Source organism: Onychostoma macrolepis, chromosome 03 (assembly GCF_012432095.1).
Source record: "Onychostoma macrolepis isolate SWU-2019 chromosome 03, ASM1243209v1, whole genome shotgun sequence".
NCBI classification, from domain to species: Eukaryota; Metazoa; Chordata; class Actinopteri; order Cypriniformes; family Cyprinidae; genus Onychostoma; species Onychostoma macrolepis.
In genome coordinates this window covers 36,611,872-36,638,947 of record NC_081157.1, presented here as the reverse complement: position 1 = coordinate 36,638,947, position 27,076 = coordinate 36,611,872, and the positions used below count along the sequence as shown (strand labels likewise).

The 27,076-nt window shown below is 37.9% G+C and overlaps 1 long non-coding RNA gene across 1 annotated transcript in view; it reads left to right on the top strand.

Annotated features, from left to right (window-relative positions):
* The window catches only part of LOC131537723 (uncharacterized), a 49,237-nt gene extending 35,787 nt beyond the window's left edge, over positions 1-13,450 (top strand). The window contains exon 3 of the long non-coding RNA XR_009270367.1: positions 13,318-13,450. This is a non-coding gene — a long non-coding RNA (uncharacterized LOC131537723). The remainder of the gene's footprint in view (positions 1-13,317) is intronic.
* The last annotated feature ends 13,626 nt before the right edge of the window (positions 13,451-27,076 follow it).

Genomic DNA, 27,076 nt, shown 5'->3' with positions numbered 1-27,076 from the left:
GTGAGAGGTTTGGCAGAGAGAGGTGGCAGGGTGAGAGACAGTAAAAGAGAAAGACGTGGAGAAAGGGACAAAATAAACAGTGTTTGTGAGTGTGTGTGTGTGCATAAGTGGAGTCTTTTTTAATCCAACTCTTTGCCGCACACATAATCCAGCTATAATTTAAATCACACTGCAACACAAAATCACTGCAGTTTCAAAGAAAAGCAGCTTTTAAGTGTTTGTGGATAGTGACGGGCAGAAGGTAAAAGAAGTGGACGGAGAACAAAAGCAGAGGAGGGAACGAGTTCACATCAGTATTGAGACATTGGATCAGTTGTTGTAGAAGCCCAGCCAGGAAAGAGGGAAGGTTTTTTTGTGTGCCGGGACTGAACTGTAGACAATGGGGCGGATAGATAGAAGTGCTAGAGGGAGGAGGTGAGGGAAATAGAGGCAGGAGGGAAGACAAAGCTGGATGTAATGATGTAGCTTTCAATTACTCACCTATTTCACCTGACTGCCTCACAGGGCAACTGCTGCACAACCAGGACACACACACACACACACACACACACACACACACACATTTCCCCTTTCCACTGCGCTGCGTCCCTAAAACAGCCCACAGGAAATGTTATTGCTCAAAGGTTGCTGTTTTATAGCTCAGGAGACATAATGGCATCAGTTATGTGTATTTTAAGTATCTCAGATTTCCCACCAGTCCTTAGGAGAAATAAAAACTGAAGCAAATGAGAAAATTGTTGACCTAGAGCTACAATAGAGCTGTATTGTTAATTGGGTAACACTTTATTTTGATGGTCCCTTTTGAACATTCTGTTGACAATACCTACATGTCTACTAACTCTTATTAGGGTATTAGTAGACCGTCTGCTTGATAACTCTTTATTATGAGGGTCTCCCAACAAACATTCTACTGACTATAAGTATTTTTGAAAGTACATGTAAGTTTATTCTAACCCTACCAGTCTACTAATACTCTGGGAAAACTTTAATGAGAGTTAGTAGACATGTAGGTGCAATGTCACTTAGTCAACAGAATTGTTAGAGACCATTAAAATAACGTGAAACCATTCATTGTGAATAGCATTAGATGTTTTTGATTTTCGTTTCTTGGAAAAGGTGACATTTTTGTGACATGCAAAATTACTTTCTTCTGATGCAGGAAGCAAGCATATAGCACACTACAGATGTGATCTCAAAATGAATTCCCTCACAAGTTCATTGCAATGCAACAGCTGATTCTGTAAATAATCTCACCCTCTACCTGTGCACTTCTGCTCTCTAGTAATTTCTTTGGCTGTTCTTCACACTTAAATTGCAATCTAACAGACGTAGTGACAGACCTTCCTTATTGTAACGTACATCTAAGTGAAATTATTAAAAAAAAAAAAAAAAAAAAAATACACATGGAGGGGACTTGGTTCTATCCAGGGGCGGATGTAGAAAATAATTTTTAGAGTGGCAAAGGGGTGGCAACACCAAAGCAAGCCCCCATGCATAGTTTTTGGGGATTTATTGTCTGACATGCACAGTTATGTTCACAAATATTGCATTACCATTAAGTAATCATCTATACTGTTTAAAATGAAAAATAAATAACAACACTTTAGCAAACATCTAAAACATCTAACTGAACAAACTATTTATGTTTCTTAAACAAGACTTTAAGACAAGCCAGCATAAATTTGTCTTTCAAACTTTTCAATCTAGTTATTACAGGTATTCTTAAATGCTTACACACAATTCAAATACACTACTTTCCTACCCAGTGAACACTCATGAGATCAGTAACACTTAACAAAAAACTAGAGCTCAATGTCTATTACAGTATACAACATAAATTAAATTACAGATAATAATAATAATAATAATTCAGCAATGAACTTTTGGGAACAGATCATTTTCATTTTACTACTGTAAAGTAATCTTGCAGCAGATGAAAAACACTAGAAAAGTTCAAATACCAAAGAATTGTATATGAACTTGGTATTTGGTCAAATTTCATTACAGTATACAGTACTATAGCAGTTTCCTGGTCTCCTGACCCAAGACTAGATCTCTAGGCAGTCATTTCACAGTTCTGCAAACATGCAGTACACATAAAAAAATGGTTACAAAAAAAATTTAACAGTCACATGTTTGAAGGTGTACAACATGTGCTACAGTTTTCTGTACATATAGCAGAGTGAAATTTCCATCATCTAATGTACTGGTACTGTACTGTAATTATACTGAATGCGTAAGTATAAAACCCATGTATATTATTCGTTCAGCTCTCTCCTCTCTCCGTTGTTAGGATGCAGAGATTCTGATTGGTGCCATCAGTTTTGCTACCTAATCTTTAACTTACTCATTGTTAAATTTTTGAGAAATGTGTCTTTGTTTTGAGAACTGAATGAATGATTTGGGAAAATGGGCCAACTAAAATCAGTTATATTAAATTAACAATCGAGAAAACTGCAATACAAGACTCTTACCTAACTCTGCTATTAGTTTTCGTGATCGGCATCTTCTTATTGATTTCATGTTACTGTTTCATCCGATATGGCAGAAAGGCCTAAAACCATGATGAAAATGGAGCGAGCGGTCGGAGATCAAATCACCAAAAAATTACGGGATGAATCTCAGACATATCCGACATATGATAATTCTGGGGTGGCCCGTGCCACCCCGGTAGATCCACCCCTGGTTCTATCTATTGGTTGTTGATTGGATGGAGGCAGATTTGAATGTGAGCTTGCTGATTGTAAGGCTAATGCAGACGAAATGATTGGAGAAGTCTGGCATATGTCACCAGAGATAAGTCTGTCATTTCATCAGAAAACTGAGTCATGACATTTTGATTAAAAATTAAGAGTTCAAAAACAATTTTTAAAAATGAATTATGTGCATGGATGAATCCTTCACAATAAGATCAGTTAGATACATCTAGAAAATAGAAAGGGTGAATTTCCATTTCATACTGACTTTGAAGGGAGTTTAAACATGTTTCAAATCTTTATGACTTTCTGTCTTTTATGAAACATAAAAGCAGATATTTTAAATACAATGAAAAACAGTGGAGTTCAATATTGTTTTGGCGACACATATTTTGGTGAATCATTTCTTTTTTGATCTAGAAGAAAGAAAGAAATGACATGATGTACACTGAATGCTTTTTTTGTTGAACAATACCTTTTTAAAGTGAAGCTAGAAATTAGCTAGAACGGAACTGTTATAAATGTCCTCAAACTGCTTTCCAAAACACTCATACTCAAAACACCTTTGTTTGGACAAACAGGATAAAATCACAGAGTTGGCCGAGCCAGAATCTGATGTGTCAGACTACTCGCACAAATTGAGCAATGTCTTTAAAATGGCAATGGGAAATGAGAAAGTATTCTAGTATTGAATATTACACACATCACCTTTAAGCATTTTTATTTGCTTAAAAGTTTATTTTATTTTATTCACTTTTATTTGCTAAGGGTGAATTGTAGATTTAACCAATTTTTCCTAAATTTGCTATGCACAAAAATATGCACTAAAATATTTTCATATATTACATCAAATATTATAACTATTTATGTAATTTCTGCTTTATTGTCAGATGTGTGTCAGCGTGTGCTTGTCTTTTATACACAGGAATTGTAGCGTTATTGATCTATACATTGCAAAAATCATTTTTCAAAGTAAATAAAACAAAGATTAATGAGTACGTTTTACAAGAAAATGCAGTTTCACTCTTTCAGGATATCATGTTTAATTCAATGAGTCACTGGTTGTTTCTTCGTTAAATTTAGTAGCAATTTCCAAATGAAAATAGTTTCTAAACCGGTTGATTTTCAGTGTACATGCAATGTAAAATGTTTTCACCTACTTAATCTTAAAAAATTCAATTAACTTAAGTGTAATCTAACTGGCTGTACAAGTCATTTCAAATAAAGAATTCTATCTTGAAAATGAATTTGAAATTGGTTAAGTAATTTTGATGAAAAACATACAATAATGTTAATGATTTATTGATCATATCATATTCTACAGTGTGTGAAACAAGCAATGTCCCAGCTTGTGTGTTTGTATGTGTGCTGTGAGAGAGAGGAAATGCTTTCCAGTGGGTCTTTCCTCTGCCAGGTCCCGCTGTTTGCGAATTGGTCTGACATCAGATTAGAAGCCCTTTGTGCAGTGATGCTGAATTAAGCATGGCGTGTATGCCAGCACCAATCTGCACATTTCTTCTAACATTCCATAAGCATTTAATTAGTCATGCTGTGTGAGGGACTCGTTTACATATCACACACATACCCACACAAGCTGAGATGCATAGAGAGAACTGGATTAACACATGCACGGAGCGGTCTGAGCGAGTTTGCGTCGCACGCTCCTAAAGCAGCATGGCCGTGCGAACATCATTGTCTTCTTCCTCCCTCACTTCCTGTACTTCCATTCACATGCCAGTCAAACCGCAGTGCATGGCTCTCAACAGATGACTTGGCTCATATTTCTAATTTCCTGTAGCTTCTGAGACCCTGGATATTCTGTTAAGTGCTTGGAGACCAAAGGCCCCTCTCATTACAAGTGAAATTGAGGCAGATTGCATCAACATCACAAGTACCGCATGTCTAATGTTAAGGAGGCAGTACATGAAGCAGATTTCCTTTTGATGTAATATCTTATGAAAAGCTAATGAACCAGTCTGAGGTCCAGTGAGGATCCTGCAGGTTTGTGCATTATGATTATTCTACAATACCAAAATTATGTTATGTTTTTCTAAGGGCCAAACATATAGGCTTTTATTCAGGGATCCAGAAGTTTAGTTATTGTCAACAGCATCATGAAAGGAATTTAAAAAAAGACTCAAAAAGATAAAATGATTCTGGTTGCTTAATGGCTCCATTGATGATTCTTTGAAAGGAAAAAAAAAAAAAGTTTGAAAACATTTAGAAGAAAAAAAGGAAAGAAGTTTCCAACTTATTTCAATCATTTAAAGCAATTTCAAAAAGTCTATTTACATCTTTGTATGTGCCCCTGGAGCACAAAACCAGTCTTAAGTCTCACAGATATATTTGTAGCAATAGCTAACAATACATTGTATGGGTCAAAATTATCCTTTTTTTTAATGTCAAAAATCATTAGGATATTAAGTAAAGATCATGTTCCATGAAGATATTTTGTAAAATTCCTACCGAAAATATATCAAAACTTAATTTTTGATTAGTAATATACATTGCTAAGAACTTCATTTGGACAACTTTAAAAGCAATTTTTTCAATATTTCGATTTTTTTGCACCCTCAGATTCCAGATTTTCAAATAGTTGTATCTCGGCCAAATATTGTCCGATCCTAACAAACCATACATCAATAGAAAGCATATTTATTCAGTTTGAATTTATTCAGCTTCAATTTAAAAAAAATTACCCTTATGACTGGTTTTGTGGTCCAGAGTCACATTTGTAATTTGAGGTGGAAAGAAAACTATCCAATAATTGTTATTTCATTCATTTACTTATATACACTTACATTTATAATTTGAACAATTAATCACTAACTCCGTTGATTTAAGTCTCACAGTTAAGCCGTGAGCTGTATGTGTTTGATTCACTAAAAAGAACTGACTTAGAGTCATTGTTTCAGGAATTGGACTACACTGTTTGCGCCGTATGTTTTTGATTCATTAAAAAATAACAGGCTCATTAGAGTCAGTCGTTCAGAAATTGGACTACATAGTTGCGCTGTATATTTTTGACTCATTAATAAGCCCCTGTTCGACACAGTCAGTCTTTAATGATCAGACGGTTGTGCTGTATGTTCTTGATTTATTAAAAAGGACCTGCTTATTAGAGTCAGTCGTCAAAGAATAAGACTCAAATGTCTCATAAGAGTCATTTGTTTGGGAATTGGACTGCATTGATTGAGAGGTGGTGTTGCAGAGCCATTGAATAAGTAAGTATTTAGTACTGTGTTCAGTTTGCATCAGCAGAAGAATGCATGTGCAACTGTTCCGTGTTTGTTTTTTGTTTTTTTAATATCCTGTTCATGACTGTTGCTTCCATGTGCAGGTCCCATGGCATTATATGGGGCTAAAGCTACCAGTACAGTGAACTTGTCTACCCTCTGCCTCAGTGTCCAGTAAGGTCCCCCACCTCCCAGCCATATGGTCCAGTAGCGGCTGGGCGGAGGTGTCTGAATGGCATGCAGACTCTCTCCGACGATTCCTCGTTATAGAGGTAAAAATAGACAACAGACACCTCGTCGTGTCACCTCACTCTGACATCAGTGTGAGACAGATGGTGCAAATTAATGACGGTGAAACAGAAAGAACTGGAGATCGCAAAAAAAAAAAAAAAATCACTCCTCCTGAAACAACAACCATGGCAAATAAACAAATTAAAGGAGTGGCAGAGATGTCCATTGGTAATTAGTGCTGGGACTGTGCTGCAACTCTGCTTTTGACAGAACCCTGGGTGAACTTGTTTATAATGCTCAAATATGCCACTATTTGAAGTTATAAGACCCTGCTTGGCTAGCAGTTGCTGGTCTGTCACCTTTTGTCTTTTCATTGACTTCTTTTATATTAGATAAAATACTTTATAGTGTTAGCCGGGTCCAAAATACACCAATGGCTGATGAAATGAGAACATTCACTGTCTATAAATATGTCTTACTGGCCACATAACAATTTGGGTTATTATTGCTTAATAATAATGCTTTGCATAGCACATTTTGATTTTGTCTTTTTTTTTGGTAAATTATTGCCAGATATATATTTCACATATGTCACCGGCAATATTTAGATTATCATTCTTAGAATTCTGTTTAAACCATGTAAAGTTGCAGACCCTGTCTGTTACCCATTGTTGATTCGGTTAAGACTTGCTAGGTGGTTTTTCTAAGTAAATTGCAGGGTCACGTGGTGTCAGACTTTGTGTGCGAGACTGGTGGCTTTCTGAGATAGAAAGAATGAGGCAGAGGAAAGATGAATGTAAATATAGCCCTGCTGGAAAGCTCCCTACTGAATGACCTCTGACAGCCGTTTGCGTTAAATAGTGTTGTAGTTCAGAGATTCAGGCTTTATTGCACTGGTGCTTAGGGAACAAGAGAGGCCTTGGAGGATCTAAAGCATTATTAAAGCTCAGAGAATGTGTGTATATGAAAGAGAGAGAGAGAAGTAGAGGGTTAAAGAGAGAGATCAGGAAGTTATGAAAAGAAAAGGTAACAATTACACAAGAAAGTTCCAGAATTTATATGAAGGACTAACCATAAAGGTTACGACATATACAGACCAGGGTCATCATGCACCTGTTTTATGAAGGGGCACCAGCAGCAGTCTAAGTGTGCTTGTATGTATTACACTTAATAGTTTGGTGTAATAAAATGTAAATGTAATAATAGTTAAGTGATGTAATCTTGACATGTAAGACTAACAGTTTTTAGTAGCGTGTGGTGGGACCTAGGTTCAAATCTAATCTAACCTATTATACAAATTAATTTGACTGCCAGTGATCATGGATTTTCATGACAATAATTTAACAACAACAGTTTAAACAGCATTATTTCTGCATTATTAGTTGCCTACACAGTTTTGATTTAATATTACACTATTTAAAAAATTAAGGAAAAAAAAAAATTATAAACATGTTAACATGATAAATATTCTTTAAAAATAGTGTACCATACCTTAAAACTATGAGTTAACATGAATAAAGCCTCTTTATATCAGATTTAGAGACGGGTTTTAGGCACTACGGTGTGGGATAATATGTATTTTACAGTTCCTAACAATGGAGAAAGCTATGATGACTTTATGGAATGCGTATTTTCCCATAAATTAAAAGGTTATTCATAGTTTATATAAACATAACTAACTAAATAAATACATAAAGTATTATATATAATATATATATTTTTCAATACAATATATTCAATACAATATCTTAAATTGCTGTATTATGTTTTACTTAAATGTTGCTATTTTAATTAAACAACTACAATAACACTTAATAATCGTAATAGTTGTTACGCGGATGAACAAGCAGGCAGAGGCGAGCATCTAAATTCAGGGAGTGTTTAATAAAGAAACGGCAAAACATACAGGACACTAGGAGCTGGGGAACGCAAAAACGACTGAACAAGAACATAAACATCGACTGACAAACCACGAGTGAAACACAAGCACTATATATACTCAAGGGGATGAACTTAACAAGATAACAAGGGGGCGTGGTAAATGGGAAACACCTGGGGAACCTAATCAGGGATCCAATACTCAAACGGACTAAAAACAGACTACAAACAAGGCACAGGAAACACTTAGACATAGTACAGAGAACATGTAACATAGCCCCCCCACCTAAGGAGCAGATTCCTCACGTTTCAAAAACACGAGGCAGATCATACACAACAAAAGTCCAGGAGGGTGGTAAAGTAGAGGCGGAACGATGGTGGGCCAAGCCCATGGTTTGGAGAAGGGCATGGAGACTGAGGTGGAGCGCGTGACAAGGGTGGGACCGGCAGGGCCAGAGGCCAGGGCAGAGCAGGCAGAGCCGAAGGCCAGGGCGGAGCAGAAGACCACCAGGTTGGAACAGGCGGTGCTGACGAGCACCAGGGCGGAGCAGATGACCACCACAGCAGAGCAGATGGGAGCAGAAATCCCCACGGTGGAGCAGATGACCACCACAGCAGAGCAGATGGGAGCAGAAATCCCCACGGTGGAGCAGGTGACCACCACAGCAGAGCAGATGGGAGCAGAAATCCCCACGGTGGAGCAGGTGACCACCAAGGCGAATCAGGTGGAACAGGAGCAGGGATCACCGAGGAGTTAACAACAGCCTTTTTGGCTGTAATGGAACAGTCAGAGGGCTCACCGGCGGCCTCCTTGGCCGTGGCTGAACCGGCAGAGAGCTCATAGACAGCCTTCTTGGCCGAGACATGGCAGATAGAGAGTTCAGAAACAGTGTCAGCAGTCATAATGGGAGATTCAATGGACACCAAAAGTTCAGAAACTGCGTTTGCAGCCATAACAGTGGCATCAGAGGACACAGAGAGTTCAGAGACAGTGTTAACAGCCGCAACAAAAATCACAGGGAACACAGATAGTTTGGAGGAGGAAGCCGCCACGGTCTCGGGGGAAACTGGCGACGTGTGCACAAGCCCAAATGCACAAATTGGCCATAGCCATCACAGGGAGCATGGAAAACAAAACATTTACCTCCGAGACAGATGACGCCACGGCCGTCAAACTAGAGAACGTAGCGGGCGGCGTTCTTGAGACCGTAGAGGCCAGCGAGACGGGTCCAGTGGCCAAGCTAGCACTAGATGCAGGTGCAGCCTGCGGTGGGCCAGGCTCCGCGGCCAACAGCGTTTCGGCCATATAGCTCCACCCCACAAAAAGTTTAGGTAAGGTCGATGTACTGAGCCAGGGTCCAGCCAGAATTTCCCCCTGGCTTCAGTTGGGCGATGTTGCTGTCCAGCCCGGACCAAAAACAGTCCATCAGCCTGGCGTCATCCAGGGACGCGAGATGGCTGTATCGTAGGAACTCTTCCACTAAATGTTCAATGGGGTGGCCCTCTTGAGAGAGGGAGCAAAGAATGCTTAGAGGGTCCTAATTAACTCCCGCTAGATCCATTATTGGTCAGTCGATCTGTTACGCGGATGAACAAGCAGGCAGAGGCGAGGATCTAAGTGCAGGGAGTGTTTAATGAAGAAACGGCAAAACATACAGGACACTAGGAGCTGGTCAAAGACGAATGAACATGAACATAAACATCGACTGACAAACCACAAGTGAAACACAAGCACTATATATACACAAGGGGATGAACTTAACAAGATAACAAGGGGGCGTGGTAAATGGGAAACACCTGGGGAACCTAATCACAGGGAACCAATACGCAAACGGACTACAAACAGACTACAAACAAGGCACAGGAAACACTTCAACATAAAAGTCCAGACATAGCACAGAGAACATGCAACAATAGTAATGATAGATGCATGATTAGACTGACGGAATTCAGATGTGAATGAGAATTTTAGGCTATGTTTTACGTGCCCTACAATAATCATGCAACTTATTACCCAGTTTTATTTGTTTTTTTTGCTTCATAATCCTCTAGTCTAATTTGCTTCTGATACAGAAATGAGAAAATATAAAAGATAAAAGAAAGTAAGAAACAGGAACCGGAACCAGAAAAATTACTATTTTATGTCCTGCGTGATTGTTCTCTGTGCACTCCAGAGCTATATTTGATAACTGTGTATGATGAGGACAGATTATTGTGTGGGAAATTCACGTGTCTTGTTTAAATGTAAAAGTTAAATTTGTTAAATGACAGGCAGATTGCATAGTGGGAGGTTTGTATCCAGATTGCTGGGAAGGCTCAGTAGCTGAACTGTTGATTTTTGTTCACTCCTGTCTCCTGCCAAATAAGCATGACAAACAGTCTGGGGGTGAGTTTACACAAGAAACTTTCTGGTAAATCTGTTTTGTTTTAAGGTGCCACTGCATGTTCATTTTTATTCAGTTTCCTTTCATCTTCCCGGTAAAAGAAACATTCACACGGTGTATTTAACAACTATTCAACTTCATTTTTGTAGAACATGACATTGTGTGCCTACATTATCATAAAGGCAATTATCATAAAGGCAATTTCACACATACTCTCGATTATACAGTTATCGTACATAGAAATGTATTTTAATACCACTTCCACATATGGAACCTGAAATTACATTCCTGCTATGATAACCAAGGTCCCATTTGCGCAAAAGGATTGACCTCAATAATACACCGTGCTCTTTAATAAATGTAATTGCTCTGGCGCCCCATTGGCTTCATGTAGCGGCTAGCAGTCCCCTCCTCTCCATCTTGATATCGCACCTGCGTGACAACTTAGAGAGCACGGGTTTGCTGTCCATTCTTTCATTACGCTCTTGTTCCATTTCAAACCTTTAGGGTGGGGAGAGTTGTTTTGGGGGGAGGGACACCAGATGGCCACCCCTCTCCAGAGGTCTGGTGGAGACCGGCTAAGTCATCCACTCCGACAGACTGGCTCTTCCCCAGCTTGAGGGGCTGTGTGCCAGCGTGAGCCCATATGGCCTCCCTGGCGGCAGAGCCAGGCTCTGGGTGGGCACACCGTGGGTGGCCTGAGCAGCGCTCACCCACCCTGAGGCTCTGCCCACAGGCATGAGGCTGGTCATGGAGAAGATGAGGAGGTGGAGGTGTGGACTTGACAATTTTGGGTGATCTGTGGTATCATTGAACAACTATCGCTGCCACAGTTGATGATAGTTGTTGTTTTCTGTTACACTGTAAATAATAAATCTGGCAAGTTTATGGCCAAAAACCTGGCAGCTGTGATTGGCAGAATTTTACTGTAAAAAATATGGTAACAACATTTCAGTTTTTACAGGTCTGAACGTAAATTAAATAAAAAATCTATAATTAATTTACTGATGATCTAATATTACTAATGTTAATCATCATGAAGATGAATTTAGAGACAAAGAAGTGTAGGATCCAGTTGCAAGCACTATATTAGAATGTAACAAAACACAAAACTGCTGCTGCTGCCGCAGTCCAAGTACCGAGACTTTCTACTGCAAATACATCCACAACATGCTGCTGTGAGCATGTAAGAAATACTGAGTTTCATGATAGAACTTTGGATATATACTGTATATACACGACTAGTTAGTCATAACAAGACTAACTAGATACACCTGGAAACAGTCTAATGACAGGGGAAAAACGGAGCAGCAACCAGGCAAAATTACAAACTAAAAGTCCACATACAAAACAAGGGCACTATAATGCATGATATAAATATGACATCCCTCTACTTCATTTGGTATCTATAAAAAAATACTGATAACCACTGTAATAATATGGGCAGTAAAAGAGACCCACAATGAATCAAAGTTTATCACAAGTGTCTTTTCCACAAGCTGAGGTATATACTAATATATAGAAGGTGCACACAGTGTCATGCACACAAAACACCATCATGGTAACCCACAACACTAAAATAATGCAGTAAACAACATGTAAAACAAAACCCAAATGTACATAAATAATAACAAGAAACATAATAGTTTAAATAAAATACCGTCAAATGTCTTACGCAGTGAGCTGTGGGAATGTCAGTTTACATTTTTCACTGTAAATTATAAGGTGACTGTTTGTTTTTACTTCCAAAGTCTGTACATTTAACTATATATTACTGTAAAATTACCTATTACATAAACTATATCTGTTTTTCTCAGTAAGGGAATCTTGCCTTTAATCAATTAACAGATTTTACTATTACATTTCTATAGCCTTTTACCATTAACATTATGAAAAATAGCAATAGAGTGTAATGCTGTAACTTTTGAGTATTGTATGTGGTAAAAATCAAGCTATTTCAGTTTTTGATGGTTATTAAAAAAAATAATAATAATAATTAGTGAAGGTTGACTAATAAAAATAGAATTTTTAAAGTAGAGCTGTGCTGGCACCAGCATAATAATGGTTGAATGCATTTAGCGCTAGTTTGAGTGTCTTTCAGACCTGATCGCACTGTTTATTTTGCCATGACAATGTGTTCCAAAACGGCTAGTGCACAGAAAGCTTGAAGTGTCATGTTGCTAGGAAACATTTCAGTGGGCTCTCTCTCTGTCAAAGAAACTTATGTGAATGATTCAGAAAAATTCTGTCTGGAGACAAAATGCAGATAGATGACACATGTCTGACTGCGTGCGCACCTTCTGGTGCAATGCTGGACCAAACGCTGTTATCCAGTCTGACCATAATACCCATTCCCTGTGGTGTTTTATAGCTCTATTTTTGTGAGTAAAAAAAAAAAAAAACATTTTAAGGAAATGTACCAAGTTTGATTTTGTGCCCAACATTTGAAAAATGTAAAATGAATGTGAAAAGCCAGAGAAATATAAACACATCCTTCCTCCCTGGTGGTAAATAGCGTGTAATCTGGTTAACTCACTGTGTCCGATCCCTGAATGAGAGGTCTATTAGGCAGTCTGTCATTAGAGGGATTACATGTGCTATTATCAGCCACAGTCTGGATACTCATACTGAATAGACCGGATTGATTCAATCACACACATTAATAGAGTGGATGGTGTGAGGACTACAGAACAGAATTTCAGACATTAATGGGTATGGATATAACGCTGATGCTCTTTGCTGCATTTATTAGTTACATGCTCACAATGATTGTTATAAAGCCCAGCATAAAGAGCAGAGATGTACACAAAGCAGAGAGTATGAGACACAAATGTGTTTGAGCATAAAGAACACTCACACGTAGCCCTAAATGTTATGACATTTGCCTTTCAGTGCTTTCCTGATCCAGATAACTGACCTTTCCCTTCTGCTTTCCCTGTCGATGAGCCAACAGAGGAGACTGCCATCCGAATGCATGGTCAAAGTGAGCCTCTGTTACACTTATTTAATGATATCAACCTTAACACATCTCTCATGTTAAGTAGCACTACACTGATGTTAAAATAAACTGAGAAAAAAATCTGAAAACAATTAGTTTACAAAAGACTCCTTTTGAATAAATTAAAAAGGAGGCATAGATTCATCTTGAATTTAAATTTGTTGGTTGTGTTGGCACTGTTTTGCTGTAAAATACAGTAAAATGGAATGTTACTAAAGTAAGTTTCTGTCTGTAAAATAATAAAAAAAGTCTTTCAATGATATATATTATATATAAATATAATTTAAATGTTTTATTTTAATATTTAATATTTAATTTAATCATTTAGTTTTTTGTTTGTTTGTTATTTCAATAAAAAATAAAATAAACAAAAATATAAATTAAAAATAAACGCATGCTGCAATGGCATGCTTTTCCCCTATTTTTTTTTTCCTTTTGTGATATGAAATGGCAAATGAAAGGTCATTACGGACCACTTTGTCCCATGGGCCCTAGTTCACTGAATATGGGAAGGGGACTTACAGTTAACCAGTTGACAGGTTTTTACTGTAGCATGTTTACATTCTTTGTCATTTACCGTGTATAGTATAAATCTGCATTAGATTAGAAACCTGCATTGGAAATGTTCTATCCAATCACAGTGCAGTTATTCCGGTTACATGTACAACAACGTTTAAAAGAAGAAAGACATAAACAAAGGAAGGAAACTGTGTTTTTGTGAAACTCACTGTACTTGCTAACGTGTAACAAACAACAGTGTCAGGGGTGCTGATGATAATGATGATGACAGCGGAGACCCCTGAGGGGAAACATCACCATGCTCTGACTCAAGGCTCAGACAGAGCGGGTCAGGCCCTGCTGATCAGCACATCACAGCTAACCAGCCTCAGGTTCCAACTGTCAGTCTCAGCGATCAGGAATAGTCTGATTTCACTGCGCTGCTTACACTAGCATATATACCCTCTTTCTATTTATACTTCTGTGAAAACAGATACAGTATCAACAGTAACTCGCATTCCATAATTATGTCAATCTCTCAGTGCTGTCTTGTCAATCTGTCCACTTCTATCACCTTGCTGTAGACTTTCCACAGACTTCTGTTTTATGCAAATGATTTTATACTTTTACAGTATAATATATAACACACATATATATATATATATATATTAGGGCTGTCTATTTACGGTGTTAACTTAATTAATTAGTTATGGAAAAATTAAATTCAAATTTTTTTAACGCAGTTAATGCACTGGCCCCGCCCCCAAACCTGTACGTCATCTTACATTTCATGTAGTTGACTGTTGACAAATATGATGCAGGGCAACAACTCCATAAATGCAGTTATGCCCTAAAAAATGCCTCTGTGTGAGTTTTTGTCTTATATTTATATCATACAATGCTGATTTTGTCCCGAATATCACAAGTTTAAATGTGATTTTATACAACAGTTCAGTAAATAATAAGTTAATATTGTGTTATATTTTAAGCACAATATTATGTGGTTTTGCTCAATTTTGCAGAGAACATATAACCTTTAAAGCCACAGCAGAATTGTTGCGTGTGTCTGAGCAACACAGTGGCGTTTAGTTTCTGAATGAATCTGCATTTTGAACTAATCGGGTGAATCAAGGACTCAAAGGCCCATTCATAAAGTGAGCCTTTTACTTAATTCCTGAATGAAACAGCTATATGAACAAATTGAATGAATGAATGACTCATAAAGGCAGTTACTGCCACCTGCTGGCAGGTTTAGTTTCTTATATAGAGTATGATTTCATTTAAAAAAAAAAAAAAATAAAAACATTAAAGGGATAGTTCACCCAAAAATGTTTAATTATGTCATTATTTACTCACCCTCATGTCATTTCAAAACTTTCTTTTGTGGAACATAAAAGAAGGTGTTTTGAAGACTGTTGGTAACAGTTTTGGACTGTTTTGCTTACCAATGACTTTCATTGTATGAACAAAAAATACTGTTTCTCAAATGATCTTCTTTTATGTTCCATTGTAGCCTAAATGTTTATGTATAATAAATTTCATGTTAAATCAAAAAAATATATATTTCTAAAGCTACAATTTGTAATGTCTACTTTATACTTTCTCATTTAACACAAAAATAGCTTTAAATAAATTTTTGTGGGTATTTTCACAGTCAAATTTATTTTGCGATTAATTAGATCGACACATCATGTAATTAATTAGATTAAAAAGTTAGCCAGTCCATCACCTTTACCCTCAGCTTCTTTAGCAAGGCAGTGGTCGTCTTGGAGGTGTGTTTGGGGTTGTTATCATGTTGGAATACTGCCCTGCGGCCCAGTCTCCAAAGGGAGGGGATCATGCTCTGCTTCAGTATGTCACAGTACATGTTGGCATTCATGGTTCCCTCAATGAACTGTAGGTCCCCAGTGCCAGCAGCACTCATGCAGCCCCAGACCATGACACTCCCACTACCATGCTTGACTATAGGCAAGACACACTTGTCTTTGTACTCCTCACCTGGTTGCTGCCACACGCTTGACACCATCTGAACAAAATAAGTTTATCTTGGTCTCATCAGACCATAGGACATGGTTCCAGTAATCCATGTCCTTAGTCTGCTTGTCTTCAGCAAACTGTTTGCGGGCTTTCTTGTGCATCATCTTTAGAAGAGGCTTCCTTCTGGGACGACAGCCATGCAGACCAATTTGATGCAGTGTGCGGTGTATGGTCTGAGCACTGACAGGCTGACCCCCCTCCCTTTCAACCTCTGCAGCAATGCTGGCAGCACTCATAAGTCTATTTCCGAAACACAACCTCAGGATATGACACTGAGCATGTGCACTCAACTTCTTTGGTCGACCATGGAGAGACCTGTTCTGAGTGGAACCTGTCCTGTTAAACCGCTGTATGGTCTTGGCCACCGTGCTGCAGCTCAGTTTCAGGGTCTTAGCAATCTTCTTATAGCCTACGCCATCTTTATGTAGAGCAACAATTCTTTTTTTCAGATCCTCAGAGAGTTCTTTGCCACGAGGTGCCATGTTGAACTTCCAGTGACCAGTATGAGAGAGTGAGAGCGATAACACCAAATTTAACATACCTGCTCCCCATTCACACCTGAGACCTTGTGACACGAGTCACATGACACCGGGGAGAGAAAATGGCTAATTGACCTACCGGTTAGCCCCTCCCCTCGAACGCAGACTAGCCAATGACAGTCAAGTATCAGTTGCACGGGGAGCGGAACTCGGACATTTTTAGTTTTCAGCGCCATAGAGAAACAATGGAAGATCCGAAGCTCGCATCGGTTTTATGGGGTTTATGCTTCAAAAATGGAAAAACGATGTGCCTGGGGTACTTGTAACACTGATTCCAGGTATCCTGAGAGGATGGGCAATATAATTTATTTTATTACATTTCCTGAATCCAAACAAAACAGAGTAAAATGTCCCTAAGTATTCAACCCCAATACAAATGAAGACAAAAACATTCACTTTCTGGTTGTCATACACTCATTAAGTTACAATTTTCATCTGCTCAAGCAGAACGTTAATGTGAGTTAAAGTGAGTCCATGTTAATAGCGGACTGTTCTCGCGTCTTGTACAGTGTAGGTCAAAAACACATAAATGAAGGTCTACATTTCAGTGCCTCTCCATATTAAACTGGTTAAATGTACATTAATTTAATCGTACCCTGCGATACATGAACAGTGTTGATCCTGCATGTTGTCATCCGAGATCATGATGACTGACCGTAATATGAGACTTCTCCCACCTGTATTGTGATCTGTAAACCCTCCTTCGAGTTACCCACCGTATTTATTTTTAAATAATTTATAAATCCCTCCATTTAATATTTAATTCCCATTTGGTGGCCTTCTGTGTCCAAAATTGTGCAAAAACATAGTGGAACAAGGTTTTCACACTGCAGCTGTCATTGAAAGACAGTGAGCAACTCTGTTTGTTTGTCCGAGGGAGCAACAGTAACTAAGGGGGGCGGGGCTTACCGATAGGTCAATTGGGCCCAATTTGGACATTTTCACTTAGTGGTGTACTCACTTTTGTGGCCAGCGGTTTAGACATTAATGGCTGTGTGTTGAGTTATTTTGATGGAACAGCACATTTACACTGTTATACAAGCTGTACACTCACTACTTTACATTGTAGAAAAGTGTCATTTCTTCAGTGTTGTCACATGAAAACATGTATACATATACAGTGAGGAAAATAAGTATTTGAACACCCTGCTATTTTGCAAGTTCTCCCACTTAGAAATCATGGAGGGGTCTGAAATTGTCATCGTAGGTGCATGTCCACTGTGAGAGACATAATCTAAAAAACAAAATCCAGAAATCACAATGTATGATTTTTTAACTATTTATTTGTATGATACAGCTGCAAATAAGTATTTGAACACCTGTCTATCAGCTAGAATTCTGACCCTCAAAGACCTGTTAGTCTGCCTTTAAAATGTCCACCTCCACTCCATTTATTATCCTAAATTAGATGCACCTGTTTGAGGTCGTTAGCTGCATAAAGACACCTGTCCACCCCATACAATCAGTAAGAATCCAACTACTAACATGGCCAAGACCAAAGAGCTGTCCAAAGACACTAGAGACAAAATTGTACACCTCCACAAGGCTGGAAAGGGCTACGGGAAATTGCCAAGCAGCTTGGTGAAAAAGGTCCACTGTTGGAGCAATCATTAGAAAATGGAAGAAGCTAAACATGACTGTCAATCTCCCTCGGACTGGGGCTCCATGCAAGATCTCACCTTGTGGGGTCTCAATGATCCTAAGAAAGGTGAGAAATCAGCCCAGAACTACACAGGAGGAGCTGGTCAATGACCTGAAAAGAGCTGGGACCACCGTTTCCAAGGTTACTGTTGGTAATACACTAAGACATCATGGTTTGAAATCATGCATGGCACGGAAGGTTCCCCTGCTTAAACCAGCACATGTCCAGGCCCGACTTAAGTTTGCCAATGACCATTTGGATGATCCAGAAGAGTCATGGGAGAAAGTCATGTGGTCAGATGAGACCAAAATATAACTTTTGGTCATAATTCCACTAAACGTGTTTGGAGGAAGAAGAATGATGAGTACCATCCCAAGAACACCATCCCTACTGTGAAGCATGGGGTGGTAGCATTATGCTTTGGGGTGTTTTTCTGCACATGGGACAGGGCGACTGCACTGTATTAAGGAGAGGATGACCGGGGCCATGTATTGCGAGATTTTGGGAACAACCTCCTTCCCTCAGTTAGAGCATTGAAGATGGGTCGAGGCTGGGTCTTCCAACATGACAATGACCCGAACCACACAGCCAGGATAACCAAGGAGTGGCTCTGTAAGAAGCATATCAAGGTTCTGGCGTGGCCTAGCCAGTCTCAGACCTAAACCCAATAGAGAATCTTTGGAGGAGCTCAAACTCCGTGTTTCTCAGCGACAGGCCAGAAACCTGACTGATCTAGAGAAGATCTGTGTGGAGGTGGGCCAAAATCCCTCCTGCAGTGTGTGCAAACCTGGTGAAAAACTACAGGAAACGTTTGACCTCTGTAATTGCAAACAAAGGCTACTGTACCAAATATTAACATTGATTTTCTCAGGTGTTCAAATACTTATTTGCAGCTGTATCATACAAATAAATAGTTAAAAATCATACAATTTTTTTTAGATTATGTCTCTCACAGTGGACATGCACCTCGATGACAATTTCAGACCCTCCATGATTTCTAAGTGGGAGAACTTGCAAAATAGCAGGGTGTTCAAATACTTATTTTCCTCACTGTATATATATATATATATATATATATATATATATATATATATATATATATATATGTTCCAAATGAGGACGTCCGCAAGGGAGGTTATGTATATTTAGTTCATTTCTGGGGACAAATTTATCCCTACAGTATATCTAAGTAAGCCCACCCCACACTATTAGAAGTGGTCTGCTGATGTGATGACACATATGGCCAATTAGAGGTGGATGAGGTGATGATTATCTAAGCTGAAAGCTTGTTCACACATGGCAGGTGACCAGGCTGCCAGGAGGGAGATACCGACCAAGAAACTCATCAGGAGGCTTCACTTTTTGTCTTTACTTTATTTCTTCTCACTTCTCTCTCTCATTCCCTCTGTCTCTTCCACCTCTCCCCATCCGTTGCTTGTTTCAGGTCAAACTCTATTTTTCCCCCCTCAGTCAGTAGGTTTTTCTCACTCTTTCTACAATATGAGGAAGTGTGTGACAGAGGGAGGCGGGAGAAGAGGTGCAGAGTAATATTCCTTTCATAAATCATGCAGTAAGAGATGTCAGAGGGGTAATTGTGCTTCTGTGAGTCCTCTTTAAAGAGGGGGATTTTATTACTGGGTTAACACACGGTGCCGCCCCTCCATTCTCCAGCATTACACACTCATCAGGGAATAATCAGAGTGGAAATGCTGAACTCTTACTCGCAGGAGTGACGATTAGCGTGTGAAGAATGGTGAGTGTGTTAAAGGACACGCAGATACACATCCATATGTGTTCATGTCAAGATTGTTTTCTTTAATACTGTATTTTTTTTACGATACAAAATGGTATTTCTTAATAACTGTTTTTCATTGGAAATTGCATGATGATATAGTGTTTGGTTGGAACTTATTTACTTTTTGGATACATTTAGTGAACTTTGAGTTATCAAACAGATATAAATACTGAGAATACAGAACTCAAAAATGCTGTAAAATAATAAACACACATTAAAGGTGTTAAATACAAATTTGCCAAAAATCTATTCACCATTCTGATCCTCTGCAGTGAATGGGTGCCGTCAGAATGAGAGTCCAAACAGCTGATAAAAACATGACAATAATCCACAAGTAATCCACATGAGTACTGTCCATTATTAATTTGTAGTGAAAAACTGCATGATTGTAATAAACAATATAACTCATATATTTTTATTAAACTGTTGCTTCTGGTCAGTAATCCATAAGATTGCTTTCTCCAGTGAAAAAGTTATCTCGTCTGAATCAGGAGAGAAATATGCACAGATCAAGCACCGTTTACATGAAAATAGTTCAAAACAGTTCTAAACAAATATGTTGGTGGATTTTGATGTTACAGAACAACAGGGGATGGACATTTTCACTGGAGTTTATTGAGGATTATGGACTCGTATTTTATCCAACAGTTTAACAGTTTAAAGTTAAAATGCCTTAACGAAGGATTTATTTTCTTACAGAATGTCAGCTTTTCTCTTCACAAGACGTTAATTGATAGACTGGAGTCGTCACTTGTGGGTTACTTGTGGATTACCGTGATGTTTTTATTAGCTGTTTGAACTCTCATTCTGATGGCATCCATTCACAAGTGATATATTGCTAAATTTCTCCAAATCTGTTCTGTTCTGAAAAAAAAAAAGGCTCATCTACATCTTGGGTGGCCAGAGTGACAACAAAAGTGACATCAAGAACAGCAAAATAAAATAGTAATACATAAATAAATAAATAAACAACGCACCCTTATAATTTATTTGTGGCACAGTGCATGCTGGGAACCTAAGTGCAAGCACAGTATCTATAAATATACAGGAGATTACTATAATGTAAAAATCACTGTGATTTCACAGCATAATGCTGCCACCTTAGAGTCATTTTTTGGTCCTTGACACTGTGAGGTCACATAAATATTTAGTGTGGGTCTGCCTATGAGATGAGGCAGCCCAGACCACAGCTGATGTAAGGAGAAGTAACCTGCCATTAATTTAAGTAAACTACTGATTTTGTTTTGAACTGAATACAGATTAGCCTATGTGTAAGCAACTGAAAGGCAAAATATAAGTTAAATTGGGGGAAAATATAAATAAAATTAAACGACTGGGTCAGTTGTGGCCTAATGGATAGAGAGTCGGACTTGTAACCTGAAGGTTGCGGGTTTGAGTCTCAGGTCTGGCAGGGATTGTAGGTGGGGGGAGTGAATGTCCAGCACTCTCTCGACCCTCAATACCACAACTGAGGTGAGACCCTTGAGCAAGGCACCGAACCCCCAACTGCTCCCCGGGCAGTTGCCCACTGCTCCATGTACGTGTGCATGTGTGTGTGTGCGTGTGTGTGCACTTGGATCGGATAAATGCAGAGCACAAATTCTGAGTATGGGTCATCATACTTGGCCACACGTCATTTCACTTGTAAATGCTGAAATAATACTGATTCGTACTGAGAAAATGACGTTTATTTAAAACAGACACAATGCAGACATAATGCATATATTTAACTGTATGCTTGATTTTAAACAACTTCCATCTCAACTTGATTGACTTGTTGAAACAAAAGTTTTTCTATAGTGCAGTTTAAGAGAAAGATTTGAAAGAGTGGGAAGAAAGGAGGAAGGTGAGAGATCAGAAAATGGAGTGACAAGGTCTTTTAAAAGCGATGACGATAAATAGATACAGCCTCCATTCGCAGCTGTAGGTCAAAGATACATTCTCCTTCTTTTATGTTGTTAGATACAGAGAGAGAAAGACAGGGCAAGGGGCGATCTTGTTTCTGCTGAGATTTATAACCTTTACAACCAGCAATGTTGTCACTGTCTGGCAGAGATAGTAAACCAAGCATAAATGATCTCTCAGATAACAAGAGTCATGTTAAAGGATGTTTTTTTTTTTTTTCCTTGTCATATTTAAACCAACTACAAGATTTCAATTTCTATATGCCATTAGTCTTTCTCTAGTGATTCATTCTGAGCTCAAACAAATATATGACTAATGTACTTAGATTAATGCATTCTTATTCATCCCTCTCCATGTATGCCCTTGACATGTCTTCAAGTTGCTGTGTTGTGTCTTTAGAAGGCTTATTATTATGTGCTATTCAATGTTTTAGTTATCAGAGATTTACAAATAAATTATGTTTGATTAGAAGCTAATGTACCCTTTTGGCGTTCCAGGATTCTCAGAAACAGAAATCGTCATAGTTGGGTAAACAATTGTGGTGAACAGAAACCACAACAAATGTATTATTTGTGTTCTCATTTGCCCTAATAGCAAAGAAAAAAAAAATCATGATAGCATTTCTATCACTTTCCAAAAAAGGAAAAAAAAAATGACTTAAAGGGATAGTTCACCCAAAAATAAAAATTTGATGTTTATCTGCTTAACCCCAGGGCATCCTAGATGTAGGTGACTTTGTTTCTTCAGTAGAACACAAACAAAGATTTTTAACTCAAACCGTTGCAGTCTGTTAGTCCTATAATGCCAGTCAATGGGCACACAATCTTTGAGAGAAAAAAAAAACATGTACACACAAATCCAAATTAAACCTTGTGGCTCGTGACGATACATTGATGTCCTAAGACACGAAACGATCGGTCTGTGCGAGAAACTACTGCGAAACTGCGCGCAACGGTTTGAGTTAAAAATCTTCATTTGTGTTCTACTGAAGAAACAAAGTCACCTACATCTTGGATGCCCTGGGGGTAAGCAGATAAACATAAAATTTTCATTTTTGGGTGAACTATCCCTTTAAAAAAAAAAATCAAGAGACTGATTACATAGAGAGAAAGTTGTCAAATTTGCTGTCACTCCCTTATCCTTTGTATTGGAAACACTCACGCAGCAGCTTTATCTAGTTTTATGCCATTTAATGCCAAGGTATGAAAACACAAAATATAGTGTTATAAATGTACATGATTTAAAAAAAATTTAAAAATATAAAAACGTTGGGTAACACTAGAATAGGGAACACTTATTAACTATTAACTACGACTTTTCCCTCAATAAACTCCTAATTTGCTGTTTATTAATAGTTAGTAAGGTAGTTGTTAAGTTTAGGTATTGGGTAGGATTAGGGATGTAGAATAAGGTCATGTAGAATAAGGCATTAATATGTGCTTAATTACTACTAATAAATGGCTAATATTCTATTAATATGCATGCTAATTAGCAGCTAGTTAAGAGACCGTAAAATAAAGTGTTACCAAACTTGGCTAGGTTTACAATGTTAATAACAGTGTTAACAGTGTTAATAACATTATCACGGTCTGTGAAAAGGATCGATTATTCAGGAATTAGATTTCTGCAGCACGACTGCAAAAATATTATTGCTTGAGTAAATGATTCAGTGACTCATAAAGACAGCAGCTTGTAATTCATTTTTGAATTAATTGTTTGAATGAATGTTTCAATAATTCACTCATAAAGACAGCTACTTGTTTAATCTGAAGATGAATAAGTGTTTTGAACAAATCAGTTTAGTGAGTGATTCAATGGCTCATTTTTAAAATATTAGCTGCTTTTAAATCACACACTATCTGAGTAGGTACTACATTTGAATAAGAACTTACTCAGTAACCATTAAAAAAGTTATATCTATATAATATGAATGTGTGCACAGTTTGAACATGATCTGGACATACTACATTTGTTACATGGTCATGTCAAGTCACCTTTATTTATATAGCGCTTTTAACAATACAGATTGTGTCAAAGCACTTAACAGTATCAAATTGGAGGATAGAGTGTCAGTAATGTATAATGATAAGATTAAACACTCAATTTTCAGTTAAAGGCATTTCATTATTGAATTCAGAGATGTCATTGTCTAGCTCAGTTTAGTTTAAATAGTATCTGTGCAATCAAATCGACGATAATCGCTAGAAATTAAGTGTCCCCAACTGAGCAAGCCAGAGGCGACAGCGGCAAGGAACCAAAACTCCCTCTGTGACAGAATGGAGAAAAAAACCTTGGGAGAAACAGACCCCAGAAAGGCCAGTTCTCCTCTGGCCAGACGAAACCCGCAGTTCAATTCCAACTGCAGCCATGTCAGATTGTGTAAAGGGCTTATCTGATTCCAGTGGTCTTGTCCCGATGGAGAATTTTAATTTATAATTTAATGGATTTGTTATATTTGTGTTTTATTCATTATTTGAAGTTTTTCATTTATATGATTTATTCATTTGCTATAATTGTAATGTATAGTTTAATGCATTTATTGTTTCTCGGTCTATTTTTATAATATATATTTGTTTGTTTATTATAATTTAAATTTACATTTGAATTAATTTTATATATTTCTGTTGTGTGTGTGTATATATATATATATATATATATATATATATTATTATACTATTTATTCTTTTAGAATGTATTTATTCATTTTTTCATATTTGTATATTATTATGTTTTAATTAAAATGTTAAATGTATAAATGTATTATATTTCTATTTTTATATTGTTGCAATTTCTAACAATAATAGTATTATGTAGTTAGGTATTTTATTATATTTTTTAGTTATTTTGTTATATTTTTAGTTTTATTGTATTTTAGTCTAGGTCTTCACTGGGGCTCATCTGGGTGTCCTAGTCTCTGCTGACGATCAGGGCTGTAGACATCATCTCTTGGTGCTGATCCACCATCTGATTGGATACGGACTGAGAAACAGAATAAGAAAGAAACAGACAAATATTAGCGTAGATGCCATTCTTCTTACGATGTAACGAGTACATCGTGTGTTATGGGGAGGGTTCCCGGTTCTGGTTGATCTAATTAATGCAGCCTAACAATCCTTTAATGGATTTGAATAATAGAAGCGTATTAGTGTGTTATGTGTAAGCCAGGTTAAAGAGATGTGTCTTTAATCTAGATTTAAACTGACAGAGTGTGTCTGCCTCCAAACAGTGTTTGGTAGATTGTTCCAGAGTTTGGGTGCTAAATAGGAAAAGGATCTGCCGCCGGCAGTCGATTTTGATATTCTAGGTATTATCAAACAGCCAGAGTTTTGAGAACGCAGTGGACGTGGAGGACTATAATGTGACAAGAACTCGCTCAAGTACTGAGGAGCTAAGCCATTCAGGGCTTTATAAGTAATTAACAAGATTTTAAAATCTATCCGATGTTTGATAGGGAGCCAGTGCAGTGTTGACAGAACCGGGCTAATATGGTCATACTTCCTGGTTCTAGTAAGGACTCTAGCTGCTGCATTTTGGACCATCTGTAGTATGTTGATCGAACGTGCAGAACAACCACCCAATAAAGCATTACAATAGTCTAACTTTGAGATCATAAACGCATGAATTAGCATTTCTGCATTTGACGTTGAGAGCATAGGTCGCAATTTAGATATGTTTTTGAGATGGAAAAATGCAGTTTCAAATGAAAGATTGCTATCAAACAGCACACCTAGGTTCCTAACTGATGAAGAAGAATTGACAGAGCAGCTGTCAAGTGTCAGATAGTGTTCTAGGCTATTACATGTGGGGTTTTTAGGTCCGATAATTAACACCACTGTTTTTTCAGAATTCACGTGACCTATCAGCATCAGTCACTTCACTGTCATTCACAAATCCTCTCTCTTGGCCTCATGGGATAGTAAAGTATCCCTTAGATTTGCTATTCTGAATTTAGTAAGTCATCTGGATACTTTTTGCCTACTGTTTAACGAATACAGTGAAATGACATGCAGTCCATGCATCTCTGCTCCTCAGTTAAAACAAAGACACAAGCAAAGCATACTTATAAAATCGAAACCAGACTGTGAGCATGGTCTCCAGGCTTGTTGGCCAGAACGTATATGTTTGTGTTGAAGAGAGAGTGATCTTTCAGTGATTATACGCTAGGATCTGGCAGAAAACAGAGAACAGCAGCAGCAGAGATGCAGTCTCCCCCCTGAAGTGCAGTGGGCCACTAGGCCGGCCCAGCCCTGTAGATTAGCGGCCCACAGTGCACTGTCCTGGGAACTGCACTGCCAGCAGCTGTGGGGCTTACAACATCTAATCCAGACACTACACCAAGACACCAGCAAAGCAGATGGCTAGTTTCACTGATAAACTGATTCATTTTCACTGCTGGAGGCACTTTCCACAAATGGAGTCCAATTGATTTCTTATTACTTTATTTAAAGCAGGAAATGCACAAAAGCCATGTTCTTCTGAGAGAAAACTATTAGATCTGTTGTTATCTAACATAAAATTAATCTAGCATGAAATGTAGCTAGCCTACATGTGGTGCCAGTCTAGCTATCCCAGAGTGATAGCCTAATTTAGGCTAAATCTGCATCCGTGTGTGTCTTTTAACCCTGTTACTCATCATGTTTAGTTTGTAGCGGACCTTTTTTTCATCCCTGATTTTTATAAAAAAAAATAAAAAAAAATAAATCTAATTAATTTTTATTACATGTTAATTTATAATTTATGATATAATACATGTTTTATATATATATTAGGGGTGTCAACATTAATGCGTTAACGCATGCGATTAATCTAAAAGTTTTAATGCGTTAATATTTTTTTTAAGCAAATTAAACGTTTGATAAGGTCTGACCCCAACTTCTTCCCGTCATCACAGCGTGGAAGGTTATCTATCATTGTGTGATGAGGGTACAGCGAAACAGTGTTGCCAGGGTAACGGCACAAGTGGGCTATTTTTAAAATACAGTCGCGGGACAAATTACAGAGCTGTGGGTTGCGTTTTTTTGGGCTACTTTTATAATGTACCGCAACCACCCAAAGTGTATATAGACAAATAAAAATTAAAATAGATTATTTTACTAATGTGTATTATACTTGGAATGTATCCCTGGCAACTTAAGGATGGAGAGATGGTTATAACATCACAAACAACGTGAGTTTCAGACAGAGAATACATGTGAAGGCTTTTACACAGCAGAAATAAACATGACAACAGCCACTAT